Below are 27,261 nucleotides of genomic sequence, written 5' to 3' on the forward strand. Positions count from 1 at the left end.
CAGTTTCCATAGTTGTTCATTTGGGATCATCTATGCTCAGTCATTCCATGCAGTTTTCTTGAAGCTGTGTGATGGCTTATGACACGTGACATGTGCACCACATGACTTAGAGTTTAGCTTACTTTCATGCAGTAGGGTTCTACTTGACTCTCTGGACCCTTGATTATGTTCCTTCAGTTAATACTGCTTCAAAACATCTACTGTTTTCCAAGTAAGTAATCTAAGATTCAGAAGATTTCTGACTTAACTCTTTTCTTTTTAGCTATCACATGGCTGGGTTTTATAATCATTTCTTTCTTCAACTACCAAGACACTTTCTGGAAACAATTTTGCTTTCTGCATAGTGGAATGGTCTTGATCATCTTTCCTGAGCCTTCCATGAGTTCCACACAAGATCTGTGATGAGCTGAATATTGAGGAACCTCCAAAATTCATTAAATCCAAATGCCCAATAAGATGCTATTTCGATGAGTGGAGTTTGAGATGTGATTGGATTGTGAAAAAGGAGTCCTCATGATTGAGCCCATGCCCTAAGCTCCAACCAGTATCTTCACCTGTTCTGATTGGAAGATTATTCTTAAAACAAAAAGCCAGTGTTCACTAAACCTGCATCTGCTGAGCCACTGAGCATAGTACTTTCCAGCCTCTGGAACTTTAGGAAACAAACTCCAGTTGTTTAACTGCTCCTGAGTTTATCGTATGTTTGTCATAGAAGCTTGAACAGATTAAGACAAATTCAGTTCCCAACTGCCAATGCCAACACTATTAATATCCCAGAAGTGGTAATGATCCAAATGGTAGGGTCACTTTTGGAGAGTTCCAATCTACTAGAAGGTTCTTTAATGCTCTTAGCTCCATTTATGTGTCTTACTTTTGGGTCATATAGCATGTGAGGTAGACTAGTGTTCTTACATGTGCACTGGGTATCTCTAGAGTCTTAAGTCATCTGTGTGATATTCTGGCCCCATCAGCAGGTGAAGTACAAGATGTGATCATGGATCTTTAGAAGTTATTTTTAGCATGTGTCAGAAATACCCCTCCCCCAAATTCCACTAATGTATTTCCTCCCTCAATCTTCAGTATGTTTTTCTCTGTTACACTTGTCCTACCAAGGATTCTAATACACTTGCCACTGTTGGTTCATTATATCAATTAATATGTTATTGGTGTATAATGCACAGGTATGAGGTTCTATAGTACATCTTAGCAGTATCTCTTCCTTCAGTGTACTGCTAGATAGAATATTTTAAAGTGTTCAGGTAATTGTGGAGTAAGACTGAAATGTATACTGTTGTTTCTTTTCTGTGAGTGCTGGTTTTGATCTGCCCCTTTAATATATATAGAAGAAATAGAAATTAATGACAGTGCCAGATGTGAAAATTGTCTGTGTCATAGTTTGCTTTCTCTCAGTGTAATAAGTACCACAAAAAAGGCAATTTGGCTTACTCATTTGATATTTGATCACAGTCCATCATGGAGGAAAGTCACAGCAGAAACTGGAGAGAGGAACCTGTATGCAAACAGTAAAGCAGAGGCCATGGAGGAGTGCTGCTTACTGGCTTTCTCTCATGGCTTGCTCAGCCTTCTTCCTTATACAATCCAAGATCACTTGCCCAATTTTGGCATCACACCTCAGTGGACTGCCATCTCATATCAATCATTAATCAAGGAAATTCCCTACAGGCTTACCTATAGGCAATCCAATAAAAGCACCTTCTTAATTAAGGTTCCTTGTAGCTAGAGTTTTCCTGCCTTGCCCACAGTCAGGACAAATCTGTCACCCGCCAGTCCCACAGCCACTCAGCCCCAACCAAGTAAACACAGAGACTTATATTGCATACAAACTGTATGGCCATGGCAGGCTTCTTGCTAACTGTTCTTATAGCTTAAATTAATCCATTTCCATAAATCTATACCTTGCCACGTGGCTGGTGGCTTACTGTCATCTTCACATGCTGCTGGTCATGGCTGCAGCTGGCAGTGTCTCTCTGCCTCAGCCTTCTGCTTCCCAGTATTCTCCTCTCTCCTTGTCCCACCTACTTTCTGCCTGGCCACTGGCCAATCAGTGTTTTATTTATTGACCAATCAGAGCAACAGATTTGACATACAGACCATCCCACAGCAGTTCCTCTTCTTAAATAACATTAGGTTGTGTGAAGTTGACAGAAACTAACCAGGGCACACTGAAATCCAGGAAGGAAGGAAAGGAGGGAGGGAGGGAGGGAGGGAGGGAGGGAGGGAGGGAGGGAGGGAGGGAGGGAGGGAAAAAAGGAAGAACCTTTATTGTCTAGCTACATCCAGTCTCCTGAATATGCAATTTTGATTTCTATTGCTAGTAAAGCACGTATCATGTGCTTTGGAATACTATGTTATTTTCAGTCTTCATAGATCTATGGAAGAAGTCTTCCTGGATATTATCTCATCCTAACTTCTCATCGTGATCATTATGCCAACTTGGATTCTGAGCATCAGTTTCAGACACTTGCATTTCTTATTTAGGATCCTAACATTCCTAACGCTACAAAGAAACTGATTATGTAGCATCTCTGGTGTAGAACCTGCGCCCCACCCCCACGGCAACCCCCACAACAACTCTATGCTGGTGAAACCATCTCACTAATGAACTATTTACTGATTTGGCAGACAACATCTCTGAGTTCTCTCATGAGTTCTCACATGGTAGAGTCTTTTGAGCTCTTTTTCACCAATGAGCGTTGTGGGACTTATACATTATTTAATGTATGTCTTAACTTGGCCCAAATTCTCAAGAGCACATGAGCACTGGACTGCCTCCTGCAACCTCAATGAAAGCAAATGCAGAGCTGATGAGAACTCTCATAACTAACATGACATTTGGAGTCCTGAAATTCTGGTTCCAAACTCAGGGTTCTTTGAACTTGTATTCAAGAACTACAAGGAATATGCTCAAGTATTACAATATTTACTTTGTCTTTACCAATTTTAATTAATGATCACATTGCCATTTTGGTGGGCTGAGAAATATAAATCATTTCAAAGCTACAGAAAGGGCACTTATGGCATAATTGCTTCCTGAATTTATATGTGTGGGGGATATAAATAGCTGGAACAGCATTTATAAACTCAGATAATGTAGGCATGATTTATCAATGTAGAATTATTGGATTATTTCAGATTATATGTGAAACTGTTCTCCATGCTTTTCAAAGAGCAATTTTCACCATGAGTTTTCTAACAAGAGCTGCCATTTTGACAGCCTGATGTGGACCTTGCTTGGAGATGGCAATTGGACGGCAGATCTCCCACCATGCAGAAAGTTCCTGATGCTTGTCAGCACACTGCTTTTAAAGTATGTGCATCTTTCACCACCCAGATGGTAAGTGGCATGTGGACTTTCATTGCTCTCTACACCAGGGACTGTCTCTTCTACTCAAACTGTGAAGTCCTTTCAGAATTCAGCAGCATTACTCATCTTGATTATGCCACTAGTCTCTTTGATGGGAGGCTCACCTGCTCCCCTTAAGAATGAGGATGCAATTCAAGGTTTAACTCCCAACATTTAAGGCACTTAAGGTGCCAGGTCCGATTTATTTACAGCTTTTGATCAATGTCTACTTTCTGTGTGGAACATACACTTGGGATCCGGACTGTCTCTCCTCAGTTCCTTCACTATCCCCACACACAAGTGACCACGCTTCCCCAAAATTACCCATGCTATAGTCATTCTGTGGTACCTAATCAAAGTCAGAGGTCTGTCTCAGTATAATTTGAGAGTTTAATATTGTAACTGGAGTGCCATTGATCAATATATGCATGAAAACAATGTAAAATCTGGGGCCACTATGAAAAGCTTGCATGAGTATTTACCATTTATTTTTAAGATGTACAAAAACCTTATTTAAACTTGGCATAAATGAGGAGCTGGGCTCTGTCCTCAGTGCTTCAAAAACAAAAACCAAACATAATTTGATTTGAGTCCACCACAACCATAATGGTTGATAGGTGTGAGTAGAAAATTTTCTCACCTTTAAACAACATTGGTTATATACTGTTATTATTTTGCTCCTTGCCTGCCTTATCTTTTTCAATAAAATCTTCTTTAAAAGAAATCTGGTGCTTTGTGGTCGGGGGAGAATGGGACAAGGGTAAGACTATGTCTCCCTGGCTACAAACTTCTGCATCTCTGAAACAATCTTTAAGGCTCTTTATGTTTCCAAAAATCTATTTTACATGATACTGATTGTGTTTTATGTTTTATGATTAAGCTCTGAAAAAGTTATGAAAATTCCCCTATGAGTAAATAGACAATCATAATAATGACAAAAACAAAAATTAGAATCCACAACTTCATTTTTCCCCTATATCAAGTCTGTAGTTATTCCCGTATTGTCTACAGGTATCTGATTTTATGGGAGTGCCATATTTAAACATTCATTATCAGCTCATGCAATCAGACTTAAGTGCACCTAAGTACACCATCTGTCTTTTTCTTTCTTATATATTCCTCTGTAGTCACACGTGGAGATCTGCTATTCTAGAAGTGTCTGGCGCCCATTTAGCTGCACTAGTTACTCTGCAATCAGCAAAGGATGCATTCCTTTCCAAGCCCTGATTTGTCAGGATTTAAAAGCACCAACCTTTATAATGGCTCTGCCCTTAAATGCAATGCATTTGCACCTTTCTACACAGGTGTGTGTGTGTGTGTGTGTGTGTGTGTGTGTGTGTGTGTGTGTGTGTGTTTCCAAAACTCCAAAGGCAAAGTCTGTCTTAGAGGGATCATTTCAAAGCCTGATCCCCTTTTTCAAAAGCCAAAGCCTGATAAAATAATGTTTTGCAACTGCAAAAGAATTCTGGTCAAGCAGCACAGCCATGAAAACCATGTCTAGGCTCCTGTACAGGAAGAGACTGACAGTAAGGCTGCCTTCTGTTCCATCACCACAGTCCCAGGAGCAGAAACCTGGGCCTTTTGATTGGGTTCTTACAGCCCTGTTATTCAAGCAGTGGGCCTGATTTTGGCCCAAAGAGGCAGCAGTTCACTCTCTGCAAAGCAAAGCAGAACAAACCTTTTCAACACATCAGTGATGACTTGACGGCAGAGAGACCCAACTGTACAGAGCACCCAGGCTCAGTGGCAGGTCTTGCATTTTGGCAGTCAAAAGCATAAAAATGAATAGGACAGGGGGCTGGAGATGAGGCTGCATGAAGATAAAATATGATCTTGAGGATGTGTTGTGGAGTAATCTATCGCATGCCATGGAAATAAAACTCCCCCAAAGGATACTGACTGTCAACACTCACCTTCATTTCTATCTTTGGTCTCTTGGGACAGAAATAATTCTTGTGAAGCAGGGGAATTAGGCTTTGAATTCAATCATCCTTCTCTTTAAATCTCAGCTCTGTCTTATGTTAGTTGTACAGTTAGGATAAAGTTGTTTAACCCTTGTTAGTTTTGGTTACATCATGGGTTCTATGAGAATTATAATACCCATCTATTTAATTGTTAGGAAGATTAACAAAAGAAAGAACAATGTGCTGAGTGTATGATTAGCTCTACCTGAATGAGACAAGAAACACACAAACACACACACACACACACACAGAGAGAGAGAGAGAGAGAGAGAGAGAGAGAGAGAGAGAGAGAGAGAGAGAGAGAGAGACCTATATCACTATGTTTAAGGGCATATTCAAATAGTTATCATATATTACTTTAATTAATTCTCTAAATAAACAAGATAAAGGTATCAGATATGAAAATTTCTATCTATTGATGAGAGATTTGCATAGGGTAAGTCACTGAAATATATACAGTTCTTAGTAAGATTGAGGTGTTAACCCAGGCAATCTCTTAATCCATATTCTTTCATATATCACTCTATACTGCTGTAAAGGAGGCTAAGCAATCCAGACAGCTGGCTCTCCATCTTGTCCAATACATAAGTATGCTTTAAAAAATGCCATTGAATATGTCTAGTCACCCACAGCCATTTGGGGATCACAGAACATCTCCTGTCATAACTGATTTAACTATCTGGATAGCCTGACTTAAAAACTGCCCATCCAGAAAGGTCAACAAATGATGATTTCACATAAAGGAAATAATAGAAAGTGAGTTTTTCTTCTTTAGAGATTTGGATAAATAAATGTAGAGAAAAATATACCCTTAAACAATAACATAATTAGCTTAAACAATGGATAACTTTCCTTCCAAGAGCCATACATTGCTGCATAAAAAGCCCAGAACTTGGTGTTACATATTTGCCCCAAAGTTGTTGATTTGGAGTGTCCCAGAGACATCCTAAACAATAAAGACTATTGTCACTGCTCTTGGTTGTCCATCAGAACTTCATGGTGTGACCCTATTGCTGAAGATACTAAAGGCTTGGGCCATAGGACTCAAGTTGGTATTGATCAGGAAGCTATCTTCCTACAAGCTAATTCTCATAGTAGAGATAGGTGCTACGTAAACCCCTAGGGGACCAAGTCATCAGTAGTCTTACCCAGCTGTGAACTCTGTGAACTGTAGTAATGATTGGCATGGCATGAGTGCAATAGTGGCATGGATGTCATGGTGGATGGAAAGTAACTACTTTTCACTTGAATTTAAGGCCTACTCTGCAGAAGGAAACACATGACTGGTACTGTAAACATGGCCAAGAACAAAAGTTGGTGATGCCCCCAGGTCCCAGAGGTGAGACTTAAAAATCTTAAGACAAGCTTCTTTGGGCAGTGGTTAATGAAGAAACTCATAAGAGATCAAGGTGTAGAGAAAAAGTGTCAGTGAAGCATTTACCCACAATGGATAACTTTGTTAACCCCCTACACACACAAGGCTCAGGGACCATCATGGATGAGGGATTAAAGAGGTTCTAAGAGCAAGAGGAGGACCAGACTGAAACAGTGTCTTCTGATTCTAACAGGATAACTGTGGTCATGAACCCATAACACCTATAAAATAAAGCCAGTCAGTATTCTAGCATGGAGAGGAGAGGGTCTCAGAATCCCCACACTTAACTTAGGAGCTATTGACAGTTTCTGGGAATGCAGAGTAGTTTTTCTTTAAAGGTGCTGCCTCTTACAGATTAAGAGCTCTCCAGTAGATAGCTTCTCTCCCAAGAGTATATGGGAAGCACAAGCTGGATGCTAAGGATTATTTTTAATAAGGAGAGGGGAGAGAAGAAATGATGTGGTAGAAATGGAGTAGTGGGTCTGAGTGGATTTTAGGGGAAACAGTTGAGGTGAATGTAATTAAAATACAGATTAGTAACAGTATTGTTAGATTTATTATGTATCATCAAATGCACTATGATGCTTTGATTGACAAAAAGTATGGTCTTTTCTCCTATGATATGATAATTTCCCACATATGCACAAATCTTGGAAATGAAATTATTTCAAGCACTAGAAGTACACTAAGGTTAGTGAAATAAAGCAGTTAATGGAATAAACTCTGAGAGTTGTCCAGCCATGTCTGTCCCTTGCTTAAAACCCTTTGAAGGTATTTATGTAAAAGTTTCAGTTCTTCTGTCCCAGGTGAACTTCTTTTCACGTGTTTATTAATGATTTGTATATGCACAAGGACTGACCTGTGTTCCTCCTCTCCTTTGGAATCTTCAATATGGACAAGTTTCAACAGGCATCTTATGGAATTTAACAATAGAAAGAAAGATAATGGGATTGGGAGAAAAGGAACCAGGAAAAGAAAGAACATTCTCTCAGACCCAGTTTCTAGCAGTGTCTCTGTCCTTAACATCTCTGTCACTAACCCAGTGCTGGGCCCCCTTGTCCCCTGCTCTGTTGCCCTCTTAAGCTACATGCCATCCTCCAGGCCATCAGCACTACGGGCACTATTACTTATCTTGTCAAGGGCCCCATTTTCAAGTCCTCTTTCCTGAGGATACTCTAACAAAAAAATTAGACTAAATTTAATCCTTCCTAGGGTACAGTAGAGTCTGAAGGGTAAGTGCAAAGCTGTTTTGTCCATGCAGTAGCTATTGAATATTTATAGTGTGTCTACCTGAAACTGAGAGATTCCAGAAGTGTAAAGTATGTACTAGATCCCAAAGGCTTAGTACAAATGAACAAATTAAAAATTTCAACCTATTTTATTTTAACTACTTGCTAAATATATTATAAAATTAAATATATGTATATATATGATGTTACTGTTAATTTCATGCATTCCCTGTTCCCTTTCATAATCTAGTGTGGTGGCTCTAGTCGTTATTCATAAACTATAATTTCATTCACTCATTCAATATTTTAGCAATTAAAATTATTTATATGGTTCATATTATGTTTATGTTAGGCAGCACTGATGCAGAAGTTGCACACAATAATAATTTACATTTTGTCAATATATAGGAATTAATGTTAATGTGGATATCTTGAAAGTGCATGAAATACATGCCAAAATATTTACACTGTGGGCTGGTTGTGAAGCTCAGCCGTAGCGCATTTGTCTAGCGTGTGTGAGGCCTTGAATTTAGTCTCCAACAGGACAACACACTTGGAGGGTCCTTATGCTTTAGAGCAACCTAATAGTGTGATGTATTATATGCAAGTCAAAATGATGAGAATGAGTCAGCAGAACTTAAGGAGAGAAAGGTGTGCAGGACACGTAGAGGGTCAGGAGCTCAAGCCGTGTGGAGAGGTGACAGAACAAAGCCAGGCTGGTGCAGGGAAAGCATGTGACAACACTGACTCCTGCCCAGAGAGCAAAGGTCCTTGCTCCAGTTCTTAAGGGTGCCTGCTCCTTTGTGTCTGGAGACATCAGCAAGCCTTCCCTAGCACGGCTCCTCTTCCTGAGGTGATGCATACTAGCTGCACCAAAATCTCCAGATTCCTGGAGCCCCCTTTGCTTCCCAAAGTCCCTTGCTCCTGCTGTACATGTAAGAGTAATCAAATTCCAGTTTATATCTGAAGGGGTAAAAAACCAAATACACTAGAAACAGCACATAGCCACTGTTAAATGATAACTGAACTAAGGGGGAAGAAAATCACATAGGAGGAATATCTCCAAAAGCAGTAAAATAGGTTGATGCCACAGAGGGAGTTGTAAGTGAAGATGTTGAGTCCTCAGGGAGGCACAGTTGAGCTGAGACATGGTGAGGTGGGGGGTGGGGGACTTATTTTGCCAAGATCCATTATTCGGGAGAGAACAGAGGACATTTCAGGCAGCTTGTTTCTATGTCCTGATTCACCTGAAATTCTCCAAAGCTAAATACAAGTTGGAAATTAGTGCCCAGAGAAATAGGTAATATGCCCCACCCTGGAAGCCAAAGCACTATAAGATTTTTGTTGGGGTGGGGTGGGGTGGAGAGGCAATAGGAATTCAATAAGGGTCCTTTTTCTAACTAACCAAATAGCCCCTAGGAATTTACTAGAAGTTTCCCTATGTGCCAGAATTTAGAATTATATCTTGAATCTTGGCTGTTTAGTTCTTCTCACATAAAACAAATCATCTCATCTAAGATGAAGCCTAGTGGGACAGCCTCCAAGTAAAGGAGTGTGTACATTGCTACAGGGAAGAGCTCTAGAATGGTTCTCAGACCAGGGATAGAGGGTTCAGTTAAAAGGTATACTATTAAGAACCACACACATAAACATACACACACACACACACACACACACACACACGCACACGCACACGCACACGCACACGCACATACACGTCTGCCATGTGGTGGCACAGGTGAGAGAAAGAGAACCCCTCTCACCTACAACATCTGAGGCAGATGAGAGAGCTGGGTCATGGGCTGCAACACACAAGATAGCAGATTCTGCACCCTGTCTCGGCAGCACACTAAAGGTGACCCTGGTGAGTCAGCCCTGAGGGCATGAGAGCAAGAGAGCTGACCCTGCCCCTCCTTCCTATACACCCTAGGGAAGAAAGGGTCCTGCATGTAGAAACAGCATGTATCTACTGTTAAATGATAACTGAACTAAGGGGGAAGACAGTAGAGCTGGCCCTGGTAATATGAGTGCACATGACCAGATGTGAGGACCTGATAGTAGAACTAGCTTGGCCTGCTCCTTGCTGCAGGCTGCATTGGGTGAGCTAGCTGCTACCCAGGTAGTGACAATGAGGGAATGCTGGCTACCACACAAGCCCAGAACCAGGGCTATGAGTTGGCCCACCCCAACATCCACCTAATCTCTGAACTATTAGAGCATGTAAAGGGGACTAAGGTACAAATCCAAAACAGCAGGATCTCCATGACTCAAGACAACAACAGGATATCCTAGAGGAGCCCCAGGGATAGCCCATTATCTGCAGAAGCCAGAGGCCTCAAGCCTGACTAATGGCTCTTGACAATGAATACTTGCGAGTAAAGAAGTGTAGCTGAAGTTTTCCTGTGTCCCACCCAGTCCACAGCTGCTCAGACCCAAGTAAACACACAGAGACTTATATTAATTAAAACATTTAAATTCAGCCCATTTCTGTTAATCTATATGTTGCCACATGTTCCATGGCTTTACCTGTGTGCCATTACATGCTGCTTCCTGGAAAATGGGCTGGTGTCTCCTCTTGACTGAGCCTTCCTCTCCCAGAATTCTCCTTCTCTGCTTATCCCGCCTATACTTCCTGCCTGGCTACTATCAATCAGTGTTTTATTTATCAAACAGTCAGAGCAACACATTCACTGCATACAAAACATCCCACAGCTCCTTTTAGCCTAGGCTTTAATGGCTGAGCCATCTCTCCAGTCCTTTTTTTTAAGTTAAGATAAATGAACTAAAGGGTAAACTGTGTGAACAGTGAGCTCAATGGGCTACATCTTCCATGACAAGATTCTTCTCTTTTTCTGCTTTTGTTTGGCTTTTGGTTTTTCTTTTAAATTTGGTTTTGTTTTGGGATAGGGAGGTTTCATGGGCAGAGGGCAGATGCAAAAGTATGTGGAGGTAAGTGGAATTGGAATGCATGATGTAAAATCCAAAAAAGAATCGATGAAAGTTAAAAAAAAAAAAGAACCAGAATCCATATGCCCCTTCCTCCCCTACTGACATGTTCCTTACTGTGAGATTTCCCATAAATACCTCTGTTAAATAAGCCATTGTTAATTTTTCTGCAAATTTTATTTATTCTAGAATGTTGTAAAGATCGTGTAAATTAAGAAATGTGAAATTACTATGCGAACTCAAAAGTTTTGCATGAATATACAAGATGTTCCCAGAGAAAGTAACATTGAGCACCACTCACAGAGAGGCTGGGCGCTGAATACCAGAGAACTAACTGGGGCTATAGAGCTCTGTTCCTCTGATTTATTTGGGTTCCCCATGATTTGTTCCCAATGTGATGACAAAAGATCAGCATTGTCGGATATTGTCATTCACTCTTCTTTCCCTTAGGAGAAAGAAAACCAGTAAGTCACAACTCTGTGCAAGGTCTTCATTTGTAATGAAATGGCAGCTAATTAAGATATAATAAAATAAATCATTTCCATGTACCAAAATAGAACCAGGGCTACCCTATCTGTTAAGTATCTTATCTCCAATTCATGCAGTTGCTGGTACCCTCAAACCCTCAAGTTAGCATCTTTAGTGAGGAGTATTTATTGTATTGAGTGTATCAAATAGAGTCCAATCTTGGAGTAACCAATTACTTATAATTATTTCCATGATGAGGGTTTTTCTCTTCAGGTGGCCAATTACTTCCCATCAAATTATCACTGAAAACCATTATTTTCATTTCCATCTGTAGACATCTCAAGACTTTATTTTCCATTTGGTATAAGCAAATGCGAAGGAAGTAATAACAAGCAAGCAATTATGACTGTGATCTTATCTATCTGGACTGATTAAAAACCTTTCTTCCAATCACCTGAACTTTTTACTAGTGTGGAGTTTATTAAAATCCAGGTTCAAGTTTACAGGCTGCTTCTTTATAAGGATTTTATTTATTTCACCCCACATACACCCACCTATGATAGTAAGGGACACAGAGCAGAGCAGCTAAAGGAAAGAAAACATAATTACCAAAAGAACCCAGAATTCACTAAACGTTGGCTTCGCCATCGTGATTTTTGTTAAAAACTCACTCTCCATTTATCAAAACTTCATCTCTAGTGAATTATAATGAGTTACAGTGGAGTGTTTTTAATTCATACTAATGCCTGGAAATCCAGTACAGACTATTGAATTCAGAGAGTTAGCAAGTGAGAGGGTGGGAAAAAAAAGACAAACAGCAGGAGCCACTATATAGCAAAAGTATCTATTTCTTCATTTGTTTTCATAATTGTAAGTTAGCTTGTAATTAATTAGGCTAATATATCACTGATAGTAATACAAATTATGTACCAGGAGCTTTGCACAATGAAATATTAGTTAAAAATTAAGTGCAAGTTTCTTGTGCAGTGAGTAAAAATAAAATAATGCCAGAATAGCAAACTAGACTTAGGTTGATATTAAAGTCAATACATTTCCACTTAATACAATGTTCTCTCCCTTCCTGTTTTGAATCAGTTTTTGGAATGAATACATTTTTTCAATTCTCACCCAAGAAAACTGACCAGTATCCAAGGAAGAATTATTCACTGTTGAACATTCAGCCTGCTTAATAGAACCAGAACTGGAGTCACACATAGAATCATCACTCTGTTTCCAGTGTCAGGCATCTCTGCATGAAGATCAACCACCTCCCACTCCATCACCTCTTAGGAGAACCAAAGAACTTGGTGGAGAGATGCAAAAATACAGTAATATTTTAATACCAAGCCATGTACATCACCTTCTTCTGTGATAGCGATGCAGCTCAGAGTCAGAGAAAATAAAATTCCATGAAGAAAGACCCACTTCATGCTCTTTTCAATATAACTCCTTAAATTTTGTAATGGGCTTTGTATTTTCTGCTAACATTTTGCTCATACAACTTAGCAGTAAAAGTTTATTAACAAATGGAATCACTCTACAAAGGTCTCTTTGGTGACCAAATATCTGCACTATGCTGTGTATTACAGGTACCAAGGCTAGAGGCTGTGGATCTTTCCTTGAAAGAATTCACAGTTTTGAAGGAAAGGGAAAAAAAAAAAAGCAAGTCTGGCTGTTTCTGTGATGAGACTGCTATGAATGCATGAGATGGCTGGGTCATAAAAGAGCTCTCGGCAGAATGTTTATGCTGATATATTGGAAGAATGATGAACAAAGAGCTGGGACAAGAAGACTGGAATGGAGAGTCACAGCTGTTTGTAGACAAGGGATAGGCAGGTAGGAAGGCGTCCGCAACAGACTCTGTATACCAGAGCAGATGCTAAAAGTTCACTTGTTTCAGTGGGAACAGCATCAAAGCTGGGCTAGAGTGACAGGCTTAGAGGAGCTTAATGGAGAGATTTACTATTGTGAGTCCCATGATGCTCACAGTTGGGATGGGGCGGGGTCGTTCTTACTGGGAATATACTTTTTCCCTAGTGCATAGCAGGATTCATGCAAAACTACCTTCCTATGCAGTTTTAGTGTAGAACCTGAGAGGATTTCATCCTGAGGCCAATCTGATCTCTCAGTTGTTCTAAGTTACACATAATACCCCACAGAAAAATCACTCTCCTTGGACTGGGACTATGCCTTAGAGGCAAGTGAAGCAAAGAGGCCAGGGGAGATCCAGCAGGGACATGTGCCAGAGAATGTTCTAGTTTTCTCACTTGATAAACCAAGCAACATGAAGAATACATGCCATAGAGTACCATAATGTAAATATAAAATCCACACTACAGAAGTTAAAAAGTGTGTGTGTGCACATATGTGTACAAGCATGTTTGCATGTGTGCCAAAGCTTACTTTAGCATCTTCTGACTTAGAATGTTAGTGTTATATAGAATTATGAATTATTTTTCATCATTTTTATTGGGTCTTTTTTTTCTGTGCTATGGATATGCCTAAGTCTGGAAGTATCCTAACGGCTAAAATTCTGGATGATGTAGTGATGAAGTCTGGGAGGCAATCAGATGACCCCTTCCAGCATCTTTCTTCTTAGGATTCCCTCTCACCCCTCATATATCACAAGGTACTTTCAAACAGTAGCCTGATGAGTAAAGAGAAATGGCAGGAACATTGCAAAAGTCAAATGACTCTCCCTAAGTCCTCTGACAGCTCTCCTCCCTTCCTCTGTTACTGCCTGTCTTTGGCTGCCAAGAATTTGCTGTTTGCTTCTCACCTCCCTCATCCAATCCACACTGAGAAGATAATGTGCCCAGCTAGCTCCAGCACAGAAAGCAGAATGTCAGCACACATTTTGCCTTGAATGAAAATAACCTACCCACGCAGAGAGGGCCTCTGGTATCCAGGGCTGAGACCATATTGGGTTGGGTGGTTAATTCTTCAGCCTTCTGGTCCAGGGATTTCAGCTAATGGCTTTGGGGTTTTACACAAGTCACATGTCCCTGGGTTTAATGTTGCCACTGTGGATGGGAGCTTGTCATGTTGTATAATATTACACAGTTACTCCAAAGCAGCTTTCTGGCTAAGTGACAGGATTTGACATGTCCCTAATATTGACAGTACTGGTGACTTTCAAGTGTTCTATTTATGTCAGGTAGAAAAGGAGCAGAGATTTAAAAAAATAAGATAAACATGTGCAAAGGAAGCTCCTGGTTTAATTTAGTAAAAATGTCAAATGTTCTGAATGCCTGCTCTGTGATTTTTCTGCTGTGGACCCTTGGGAAAGATTAGAAGACTCAGTATCGCCATCTGTAAAATAGAAATAACGATAATGCCTGCCTTCAAGAGTCATGATTACATTAGCCAATGTATCTAGAATGTCTTATGAGATTCCCAACTCATCATGGAAATCCTGTAATGATACATACATTAATTGTGATTCCCACGATGCTCATAAGCTTTTCCCATTTAAAAGCTCCAACCCGACACTTCACTCTGAGAATCCTTGAGCAACTTTGTTTGCAGCACAGGCTAAAATGATTGGAGCATTGACAACTAACCCCAACAATGTGACTTTTTGATGAGGTGGTAAAAAAAATTAAGACTTGTAATCTTAGTTGGTTCTTAGAGTCTGATAAAACTTCTAGAATTCTAAAAAGGATCAGGGAGACAATGTCAGAGACTGGACTGAAGGATTAACAAAAGAAAGAAATCATGTAGAGAAAGGTTTGAAGGATGGCTGAGGTTAGAAGAAAGGACAGATCAAGCAAAGCAGCCACGTTCAGAAACATATGCAGAGAAAAAAATCAATGAGTAGATGGTAAGCAGAAAAGCAGAAAAATCCAGAGAGAAGCATAAATTGCAGTTTAAGAGGGACTGAGTTACATTAATAACAAAGCATACTATAGGACATGAACCTTGAGAATGGAGACTTAGCAACATCCAATAGATCCTCTAGAGGCAGGATGGTCCAGTGGAGGCTGTAGTTTGGAAAAATGAATGCTATATCACTGGAATGAAAGAAGCCAGGCTCAATTTCTGGTTTTGTTATTTACTACCTGTGGCAATTTGGAAAACCTATTCAAACTTTATACAGAGGAAACAGTGGAACCTAGTATAAGAGATAGAATGGAGTTTAAATAAGTTATTGGGAGGAAAGGTTTAGAACTTTATTGCATCATTATATAGTCTCTCAATTAATCAACCCTAGCCATTGTCAGTTGTCATCAACCATGGAATGAGAACCTTGTAACTTATAAAATAGTTAAAGGACATGTAAAATAGCCCCTCACTCAGCTCCAGCTTGACTCAGGATACTCCCAAGATTAATATCATCATTCATCAAAAGAACCTACTTAAATAAATGTGTCATTATTTTCATCTCAAAACCAAGATAAAGAACCAGCTATTGCAAATCTCTGTTGTTGGCTGTTTTCTCTCCTCTTCACAGCCCCCTTTCTTTCAGTCTGCTCTCCATCATCCCTCCTCTTCTCAGAAATTCCATATCCCATCAGAGCCATAGCTTTTGGGCCTCTGGTTCTGACCATTCTCTGTAACTCTTCTGCCACTTCTTTGCTGCTACTGGGTGTGCCTGGAACTGGCAGCCCTACAGGCCACCTGTTTTTTGTACAAGATCAACCCCATTCTACTTGTGATGAAAGACCATAAGCAGGCAACATAAATGCTCCTATGAAGCTTTATTGCATCCTATGCTGTGTCTGAGGGGTTGCACACTGGAGAGAAGTCACCCACTCACTGCTGCTGCAAGCTAAAAAGAATGAATGCTGCTTATGTATGCAGTGAGTTTCACACACACACACACACACACACACACACACACACACACACACACTAAGTCATCATGGATAGGAAACATGTTCCTTCTCACCTGCAAACAGGACAGTTACCATGATGCACAGATGGTTATTGGCAGGCTTATCAGTACTGGTTATCAGGTCATCTAAAGGTCACCTAAAGCTGTCATGGCCAAAGCAATTTCCCGAAGCACTACCAGGATTAAAACAACGACCATGAGGAGGCAATTCCCAGGACTGGCATGGAGTCTCTTTGCACTGTTACATATCTAAAGCTACCTCCCGGGATTGGTAGCTGATCAGATCATTCCTGAACATCTGAGAGGAAAAAAAAAAAAAACTCTATTGTCCTGAGGCAACCCGCTGCTGATGGAACAACTGCTTGATGGACATCTCCCAGACCTCTGTGAAAATGGCAGGAGCTAAATTGGAGTTGCTGTCACTCTTTTGGAAGCAACAGGAATGTTCTTTGCGGTCTTCCTGGACTTGGGAGCTGAGTAGAACAGAACTGACTCTGATCCAGCATCTGTTCTTTCCTGCCATGAGGCAATCCTCCCATTCCGTTCTCACTTCCAGCTACCATTGTGGACAGGTGAGGGAACATACCTGACAGCTGTCAGTGAAGCAACCCAATTACCTATGCCAGACAACTTTCATCACATCAAAGGGAAAATATCAAGAGACGTGTATAACAGATTTAACATGCAATGAACAGGTTTTTTTATTTTCCATCCTGAGGTTTCTAATAGCATATAAACCCTAGCCAAATAAGCTGAGGGACTCCATGATATGGCACACAGTTATAAAATGGAAGAAGCAAAAATATTTTCATTGTGTGTACTTTCATTGCCACAGAAAGGGGGCAGTTATACGGCTGCTTCAAACTAACCAACAGTTATCCAGGAATCACACTAATGAAATCTTTGATGCACAGAATTTACAATGAGGGCAACTTGCCCATTGTTAGCAGCTCTCATCAATGTTGCTAGATACATTTTCAGTGCTAAAACCTGAATTCTGAGTCCATGTAACATCTGTGGGCCCCTTGGATAAATACCCCAAAGCAAACTTGGTGGCCTCATGTCCCAAGTTTGAATCCCATAGGATAGACTGTGTGAACTACAAAGTAGGGAAAACTGAAAGTCACTGCAATAACAGTAGTAGTAAAAAGAAAAACAATGCTACAAAATAAATAGGAGAAATTTCCCTCTGAGATCATGCATAGTTCATAAAGAAGCTCTGATAACACGTGTAAGCATTCCAGGAGCTATGATCCAGAGGCAAACAGGGAACTGGGCAAGTGATAGTTGCACTGGCCTTCTTCATTTGGGTCAGGCTGGGTTTTCTCATCAGGCTTTGAGGGATTCCATGTGATCTCTTTGATGTGAGACAACTCCATTAAAAAAGTCACGGGAGTTAAAACAGAAAATCACTTTCCCCTAATCCATAGCATATAGGTGTTAGTCAGTTTTCATTTTGATTATAGAATATTTGACAAAAAATACAACCTAAGAGGAGGAAGGATTTCTTATATGAGCTTGTGATTTCAACCCATAGACCTTGTCTCCATTGAATCTGGATTCATGGTGGAAGAAAACATCTTGGTGATGTGAAAATGTGGCAGGAGCCACCTAGCTTCTTGTAGATGGAAAACAGAGAGTCAGAGGGAACTGGGGGAAAATTAAACCCCTAAGATGCCTACTTCTACCACATAGACCTCACCTCTTAAAATATCCAATAGCTAAGGGGCAAGCCTTAAAAAGGGACTGTGAGATATATTTCATACTTAAAACAAAATAATGTTCATGTGAGCTAAGGTCACCCAGTAGAATCATCTCAAAGAACTCCCACCAGGACATAGTGATAGTAAGAATTTGAAGCAGTGGAGAATCTATCCAAGTTGGGGTTTGAGGAGGCAAGCAACACTTGGCTTCTAAGTTCCCAGAACCAGAGGCAACAGCACAACCATGCTGATTTGCATGGCTGATATAAGTGGCAGATTTTTTTTTCTGTTGTTTCTTTAGAACATTGTCACATTTTAACTATACGTAATAATGGGTTTAATCATGGCATTTTATATATGTATGTAATATATTTTGATCATATTTCCCCCCATAACCCTCATTTATTCCTTGCCTGCTTCCACTGATTCTTTCTCTTTCCACTTAGTCCTTCTATTTTCATCTCATATGTTTGTCTGTCTTTCCTTCCTTCCTTCTTTTTGTCCTCATAAAAATACTCAACTAAAGCCATAATACATATGCAGAGGACCTGTGCTTGCTACTTCAGTCTCTGTGAGTTCATATCAACTTTGAACAGTTGATTTAGAGGGTCTTGTGCTCCTGGTATCCTCCATTCCCTCTGGCTCCCACACTCCTGCCTCCTATTCTTCAAGGTTCCCTAATCTCTGAGATGAGGAATCTAATGGAGACATCCCATTTAGATCTGTGAGTTCCAAGGACTCCCTGCACATTGCCTGGATGTGCATCTCTGTATTTGGTCCCATCTGCTGCAGGAAGATCATTGCTCAATAAGGCACTGATCTATAAGTATGGCAGACTATCTTAGTAGTCATTTATCTTACTTTTTTATTTTTTGACCAGTAGTATTTGATTTTACCCTAGGTCTCTGGGCTATTTAGCCTCTGGTTCTTGGTCACCCCAGCAGTGTCAGGTATAGATTTCATCTCTTAGAGTAGGCCATAAGTCAAATCAGATATTGATTCATTACTCCCACAAGCTTAGTGCCACCATTGCCCTGGCATATTTTACAGGAAGGACACCATTGTAGATCAGTTTTGTGGCTGGTTTGGTGTTTACGTTTCTATTTTGGTAGCCTGCAGAGAGCCTTCCCAAACTAAAGACACTAGAACATGAAGGTGAAGGCTCTCTGAAGACATCAGCTCTACCTCTCCATGTTCAATGAGCTGTGTGGGTGTTGTCTTTAGCAATGGCAAATCTGCTGTCAGTTTGTGGAGAACAGCCTATTGTCTTGGCAACAGCCTGGGTTGTTTGGGGGACTTCCATGGGACCTCTTTGGCCAACTCAATTGAATGATACCTAGTCCCAGTAGTGGAAACTGTGTTTGGTGACAAGAGATGACCAACTGGGACTCCTCTCTAATTATTTGGAGATTTCATTAGGATTTCCTTCATATATTTTTACCCTCCTCCTTTATTTATATGACCCAAATGAACTTCATTAGGATTGCTCACAGGGTTCTGGAAGACAAATTATTTCTAGAAGCTCAACCTCCTTACTTGTGTCTACACCACTGGAAAAGAAAATACCTCCCCCTCCCCCAGCAACCATTAATTCCTTTAGTTATTCAAGAAGGGGGTAGCCTCCTATACCTTTCTTTCTCTCTCCCATGGCAAGATGTTGGCAGGCCCAATCTTGAGCAGGTCTTTTGCCAGCAATCATAATTGCTATGTGATCAAGAGTGTAAAAGCAATGTCATGTTCCAAGGGCAACATTATAATTCACTCAGCTCACTCCTGCTCTTTCTGCCCAATCTTCAGCAATGTTCACTAAGCCTTGGAGGAATGACATGGAAGTCTCATTAATGTCTGACTAATCACTAGACCCTTTCACCAAATATTAATCTCTATAGTTACCAGTGCTCTAGGAAAAAAGCAAGTTTCTCTAACCAAAGCTGATTGTAACACCAATCTAATACTATAAACATAACTGTGTAGAGGACAATTTGATGGACACATCATATCTATTTAGCAAGACAATAGCAACTGCTTTCCAACTAGGGTCTATGGCCTTCTCAGCCACAGGATTCTGATCAATATGGAAAAGGAACTCCCTGCTACAGAGTAGTTCTAAAATCTGGTCAGAGAACAGTGGGCACTTCTTAATAACAGATTATTGCTGTGGGATAATGCTTTTGCACACTGGTTTAATAAAATGCTGATTGGCCAGTAGCCAGGCAGGAAGTATAGGCGGGATAAGCAGACAAGGAGACTTCTGGGAAGAGGAAGGCTGAGTTGCCAGCCAGCCGTCCAGGGAGCAGCATGTAATGGCACACAGGTAAAGCCATGGAAAACGTGGTAACATATAGATTAACAGAAATGAGCTGAGTTTAAGTATAAGAGCTAGTAGTAAGCCTGAGCTAATGGCTGAGCAGTTTTAAATAAAAATTGCTGTGAACATATTCTCTTCTGGGGAAGAATATACATGGTTCTAAGAGACAGACATTTATCAAACTGTGATTACTCCAAACCACAGAGGAGGCACAAAAAAAAAAAAAAAAAAAAAAAAAAAGGCTACAGGGATCTATGACCATGCCTAACAGTGACTTTGAAATCTTCAAAAGGATGATGGGACCCCACAAAGATATTCCACATAGACTATGGTAAGCCATTAATCTGATTGACACCATGGAAAGATCAACTTTGGACTACGAACTGCTCAGGACAATTTTGAGATGGCTAGCTGAGATGGTCCAGATTTACAGACTACTCGAGCAGGGACTTAAGATAAGCCCTGAACTTTCCCATTATGCAGAAACAGGACAAATGATACAGGACTCGACAATTAACCCCAAAACTTTCTTTTCAGGATTCCCTAAAGATGTCTTCACCCCCAGAAAACAAGAAGTAATTTTAAGAAAATGACGCCCACATTCCCAAGATGCGGGATGGGAGGTTTTAGTTGTTTAATAAGTTATGGATATTGTCATTGTTTATGATGGTTGGTTACAAGTTGTTAATTGTTAATGGTCAGGAAAAAAGCTGAACAAGAAGATTAGATTCAGAGGTTTTGTTTAAAAAAGAAAACAGAGAATATAGATATGACGTAGATCATTGAATCTACTCTGAGGAAAAAGATAAAGAAAAAATAGGATAAATGGGTAGATCATTGTATCTACTCTAAAAAGAAAAAGGGGAAGATATAAAAATGATAAAAGGTAGATTATTGAATCTATTATGAAAAGAAAAAAGAAAATATGAATATTATAAGATAAAAATGTCAAATATTGAATCTAGTTTTACAAAGGAACTACTTGTTTTACATAGGATAAGTAATGAAATTTTTTGTCTGAGTTTATCAAATGTTACTGGACTAGACATTGTTAATATATATAATGGAGTTTTTTGTCTGAATCTGTTAAATATTAATGGACTAGACATTGTTAATGTAATTCTTGACTGTATATATTGTATATACTCATTGGATATAGTTTTTTTTGTATTAGTTATAAACTTTTTAAATTTTAAACAAAAAGGGGCAAATGTGGTGATATTGTATTTGCCAATATATCACGCACCCTAATAAATTTATCTGGGGTCAGAGAACAGAACAGCCACTAGACAGACTTAGAGACCAGAAAATGGTGGCACTCACACCTTTAGTCCTAGCATTCCAGAGGCAGAGATCCGTGTGGATCTCTGTGAGTTCAAGGCCACACTGGAAACAGCCAGGTGTGGTAACAAGAGTCTTTAATCCCAGGAAGTGATAGCAGAAAGCACAAAGGTATTTAAGGTGTAAGAATGAGGAACTAGAGCTGGTTAAGCTTTTGGCCTGGTTAAGCTTTTAGGCGTTTGAGCACCGGTTCAGTTGAGATTCATTCTGGATGAGGACTGAGAGACTTCCAGTCTGAGGAAACAGGATCAGCTGAGGAATTGGCAAGGTAAGGTGGCTGTGGCCTGCTTTATTTTTCTGATCTTCCAGCATTCACCCCAATACCTGGTTCAGGTTTGATTTTATTAATAAGACCTGCTAAGGTTCCTACTACACTTAAGGGCATTGAATTCACTACCACTTAATTTGAGACTTGATTGAGTATATAAATAACGTGTAAACAAAGCGTGAAGTATGCATGCATGTACTAGGTCTTTTACTCCAGAACATCCATCTTCCCTGTGTTGTTTCATTTCTCATGAGTATGACCAAATTCTTGATAAGAGTAATTACATATATAAATGATTTATTTTGTCTCACAGTTTAAGACTGTCATGGGTGAAGAAAGCTTAGTATAATAGAACACTTCACAAGCCAGGAAGTAGAGAAAGGGGAATCATAGACTATCTTCTAGATCTTGCACCCACACTTTCCCCTTTATTCTGTTTTAAATCCTCAGTCCATAAACAGTATCACTTGCCTTTAGAGCAAGTGAGCCCCTCTTCAGTTAGTCAGTTCTGAAAATAACCTAACAGATTATACCCAGAGTCATGCCTAAATCTCCAAGTTGATTCTAAATCTGGTCAAATTGACAACGAAGATAAGTGATCACATTTTTACATAAACATAGCACAGTACCCTCCTATCCTCAGAAAAATAAAGGGTAGATGGAGAACCCATAGAATGATAGCAATTATAGAAGCTTCAATTATATCAAATTACAGTAGTCTTATTGACACCTGAGTTGATAAAAGATTCTAGTTATTTTACACCTCTAATTTTGGCATGTTTTGTTACTCAGCATTGTTATATCAATAGCTGACCAATACAGCTAGGAAGCTGTGTAGCTAGGATATAAGCATAATCAATTTGAATCATTAGCTCCTCTTCCAGTTACTCTGCTTTATCACATTGGAAGTTTGTACTGAAATAATGCACAGTATTTGTTTATCCCAGTTTCTGACACCTCTACATTATTACAGAATCCATTAGCTAGAAATGTCTATGATAGAGTTCCATATTTTTTCTGACCAAAGATCTATAATATTCTATATGATTATGTGTGTCCTTGCTCCAAGCTGGTTCCCATGGGCAATATTACTTGGTATTGGTTCTAATTCTTACATCACAGATTCTTAGCCTCTGTGACAACAAAATCTTGAAGTTCTATTTTTAGTTCATGGTGTTTAGCAAAAAAATCTTTATTTATTTTCCCATTTTTCTCTTACTTCTGTCCTAAATTCCTAGTTCATGAAGTCATACAAAACTAGAAGTTCAGGAGGTAAGCATATCTTGTGAATAACTGAGGGGGGTCCTAAATATGCTGAATGTGTGCTTGCTCTTCCTATGATGAATTTGTTCTTTTTAGTGTAAGAAGAAAATATATACCCAAACCCCCTTAAAATATTCCCTCCACACTTTTCTTCAATACTATTTCCTGTTCTCTAGAAGTTATTACATATCTAGAACATTGCCCTATAACATTCTCATGCTCATTCATCTGTTCCCCCAAAGGTACACACTCTCGAATACTCATCTCATGTCCCCTACATCCTATTGAACTTGTGGACCCAAGGACAAGATTATTAGGTGTGGGTAGCTGACCTTGTCTAATTGTTACCTATATTGAGAGGAACAAGACAGGATCAACAGTGTTTGATCATCAATAGTGGTGATATCCACCATCCACATGCATTTACTATATTGTCTTCTATATTGCCAAAGAAGAAAGTAAAATACTATCTGGCTTTCCTTTCACAGGAAAGATTGTAGGACTGTAACTTGAGTAATCCTAAAGAAGATTGGAGTTTGATTTCCTGAGAGTAGCAGTTGGCTATGGATCCTTCATGTGTCTTCCTTTCAGGCACTGCACATGATTTATTGTCCACAAGGACACAGGACAGAGTGTGCTGAGATGGATAAGGTATAAGCAGATCTTGATTCCTCAGTGTGAAGAACAAGTGAGCACTGTCCTTACTTTTCTGGCCAGTAACAGAAAGGCCTTGCTCATGGAAAGTTCCTTCTTCTGTGACTTGATAGCATGACTATATGTTGTAGAGACTAACATATACCAGCTGGGAAAGAGTAAGTTTGATAAAACACCCAAGGAGATGTTCAGCAATATTGAATCCAAGTTCATGCTAGGCAGGAGAGAAAATGACATATAAAATTTGTATCTTAGAATTTATAAACATGAAGGAGGGATGACTTGGGTCTATGACATAAAGATAAAATTAAGTGGAGATCAAATCTTCTCTTCTGCTATAAGTATAACCTCATTTATCCAGGAATTTGTATAGGTAAATGACCTTTATTGAGTCACACATAAAGTTTTAAGTTTTGCAGACTAATACCTAAAAAGAAGAAAGAGATGAATCTAGCAGATGCTGCCAACATAAAAGCAATCTGAGGCTCAAAGAAGCATAAAACCTTCATAGAAACTCATTTTCTTCCCCACTTAGAAAAAATGGATCAAAAAGCCAAACCCTAATTCCTCCTACACACTGATCCCCACTGGGATTACATATTAGCTTCTATTATGCCCACAGAACATCGAGGTCAAATGGGAAAGACAGCTGAACTTGTCTGGCTGATGCACTAAATGGGGAAGCCATCAGTACTTTTTGATTTTGATGTTTGTTTGTTTTGTTTTCCAATATGACTTTATGCCATAATCTTCATCACACTGAGAACAAACTAGAGGCAGAAGTAGAATTTCTGGTTCTAGCTTTAACTGTGACTTCGAGCCATAAGATCTTGGTCTACTCCTCAGTAACCATGTCTTAATTTTAACTTAATTTCATTTATATGTTAATTAATATATTATTAGTGTTTCTTTATATATGTTTGCCATATATACCACCACCACTACCACCATCACCACCACTACCATCACCACCACAGCCATCACCACCACCACCACCACCACCACCACCACCACCACCACCATCACCACCACCACAACTATCACCACCACCACCTCCACCACCACCACCACCACCACCACCATCACCACCACCACAACTATCACCACCACCACCTCCACCACCACCACCACCACCACCACCATCACCACCACCACAACTATCACCACCACTACCACCACCACCACCACCACCTCCACCACTCTCACACTGTGTCTTTATCTTTTGTGAGAGTGATACCCTTAATCTCTTCAACGCAAAAAGACTATCCAATATCAACTATTTTACAAGTTACCTCAACAAAGAAAACCTACAGAAACCCTCCCAAAGAAGCCAGCTAGTGCTGGGCCTCCCCACCCCAACTTCTTATAAATACCTTCTGGGTCTAAAGGCCAAGAAGCAAAGAGATCACAGTTTAGACTTAATTCTTGACTGAGATTCTCATACTATATTCAAAGTCAAAATTTGCTGATCTCTCTCTGTATCATAAAAGTGTTTGTAAAATGTAAATATGTTTTAAAATGGTGATCTGGCCTCTGTGGTAGAAGAAATTATCCACAATTCATTTTCCTATTGGATATGTCAAGACAGAAAATACAGTCTTGATTATTGTCCCATAAAAACTCCGGAGCAGTGAAACGACCAGAGAATGTTTGACCACCACAACAGAAGACCTATGGAAGCAGGGGTGAGGCTCAGTGAGGGAAGGATGCAGAAGGCATATAAAAGAGTCATCTCCTTTCTCAGCACCACACAGCAGCAGCAAGGCAACATGGCATATCAGCTAGAAAAGTGGGAGGCCAAAGAAATGGCCCCACTTGTTACCAAGGACTTTCTTCATGCTGAAGAATAGAATTGCTGTGCGTCCTAGAAATGAGAACCCAAAAGGCCATCTTAGACTGTGTGCCACAAGGAGAGTCCATCAGGATCATCTCTATCTTGATGGTGAAGTTGGCATTGAATTTCACAAAGTCACGTGGCAAGTTAAAGAGTAAGTAGTAAGGAATGTTTGGACCATGAGGAAACCAGTCAGTGGTCAGAGAGAAAGCAGAAGACAGTCAACTAGTGATCCCATTGTCCCTCAGAAGCAGCCAAGAACCAGAACTTGGCTTATATGCATCATACAACTAAAGTCGAGGGATGGTCCGAGGGATGGGACCATGTCCCACTTGCCTTACATTGACTTTTGTGAACAAATGTGAGGGAGCAGGCCTATCTGTGGAGAATGCACAAGCTGCTTGGCACCAAGCAGCCCGACTGTGCATGCCAGCTGTTTGTGGGCTGCATCTGCACCTGGAGTCCCTAGAGTCATGAGCGGTCTTTCTCCTACAAGGGAAGAGGTACAGGACAGTGCAAAGCTGAACTTGTGCACAGCTCCTTCCTCTGAGAGAAGTGTCGTGAAACATGGAGCCAGCCCCATAGCCTCATTTTCAACACATTCCAGGAAAGATCCAGGATCATTTTCCAAAGATTCGACTGGCTCTTCCTTGGGTACTGTGTGAATAACCTAGTATCTTCTCATTGTATTAGGGATCCAGATGAAGAGTTGTAAGGCTGAGGAAGACTCTCATTGCAGTACATTAATTAAAATAAAACATGAGTTACAGTGATCCTTTTAAAATAAATTGAATAGAATGCAATTTATAGTGACTTTTTGTTTTCTTTTTTAACTACTTAAAAAAAAGTTCCAAGGTTGTGTTCCATGAGAACATTTCATTACCTGGTTGAATTTAAGTGACTTAATTGATGTAGTTAAAGCATTAACTTTGCTGATAAGAACCAAAATGACTCAGGGCAAAGCCATTGTCACATTGTTATTATTTAACATGGACTGCAAAGCGCTGTGCACAGTTAGACACGGTCTATGTCCCAGGGGCATGCAATCCCAGCAAGGTTGTTATATGGTATTCATTGCAATTTGATGAACTTCATTTATCTAGACAGCCACTTATTTAGGATGAATTGGGACCTTACTGAATCATCTTAATTCAGAGGCTTCTCCTGCACCGTGAGTCTGCAGCCGCTATTAAACTTGGGAAGATTTGGTAGCCATGACACAATGAATGTATTATTCTCCAGGAATTCTCTGGTGTGATGAATCATGAGCCTTATGGACAGGTGTTGGGCGATACTTGCTCTCACCTGTCTTCCCTTTAGGCTTTAAGTATGATATCAATGCTGCACTCACTGTTACTCATCTTTTCCAATAAAGGAGTTATCTGTCACTGGTGATGCTGTTTCCCCAATAGCACAATCATTCAATTCTTGGGGAAAAAAATCACACAGCCTGAAACCCTGGTACAAGACAAGGGTTCCCCTAGGCACTGAGCTCTCTGAAGCTATGAGTTAATGAGGAGAGAGAATTCTTTCTGTGGCAGATCCAGCCATTTTATGGCATTCTGTTCCTAATTGAGAGTAGGCACTCCCATAAACTATGCAAGGAGGATTTATTTGGGTTATTTACAAGACCAAAGGAGGAAACATGCAAATAGAAAGGCTTGAATATAGAACAAGTCCAATGGCTGAACAATTGTAAATTCTATT

The 27,261-nt window shown here is 40.0% G+C and overlaps 1 long non-coding RNA gene across 1 annotated transcript; it reads right to left on the reverse strand.

The window, feature by feature from the left end:
* Positions 1 to 10,968: 10,968 nt before the first annotated feature.
* On the reverse strand, positions 10,969 to 26,562 carry LOC143267605 (uncharacterized). The gene is made up of 3 exons (XR_013042900.1): positions 22,826 to 26,562; positions 19,516 to 19,698; positions 10,969 to 11,323 (listed from the first exon to the last, which is right to left on the reverse strand). It is a non-coding gene; the product is annotated as an uncharacterized LOC143267605 (long non-coding RNA).
* Between the last annotated feature and the right edge of the window lie 699 nt (positions 26,563 to 27,261).

The sequence above is a fragment of the Peromyscus maniculatus genome, chromosome 10 (assembly GCF_049852395.1).
Source record: "Peromyscus maniculatus bairdii isolate BWxNUB_F1_BW_parent chromosome 10, HU_Pman_BW_mat_3.1, whole genome shotgun sequence".
In the NCBI taxonomy this organism is placed as follows: domain Eukaryota; kingdom Metazoa; phylum Chordata; class Mammalia; order Rodentia; family Cricetidae; genus Peromyscus; species Peromyscus maniculatus.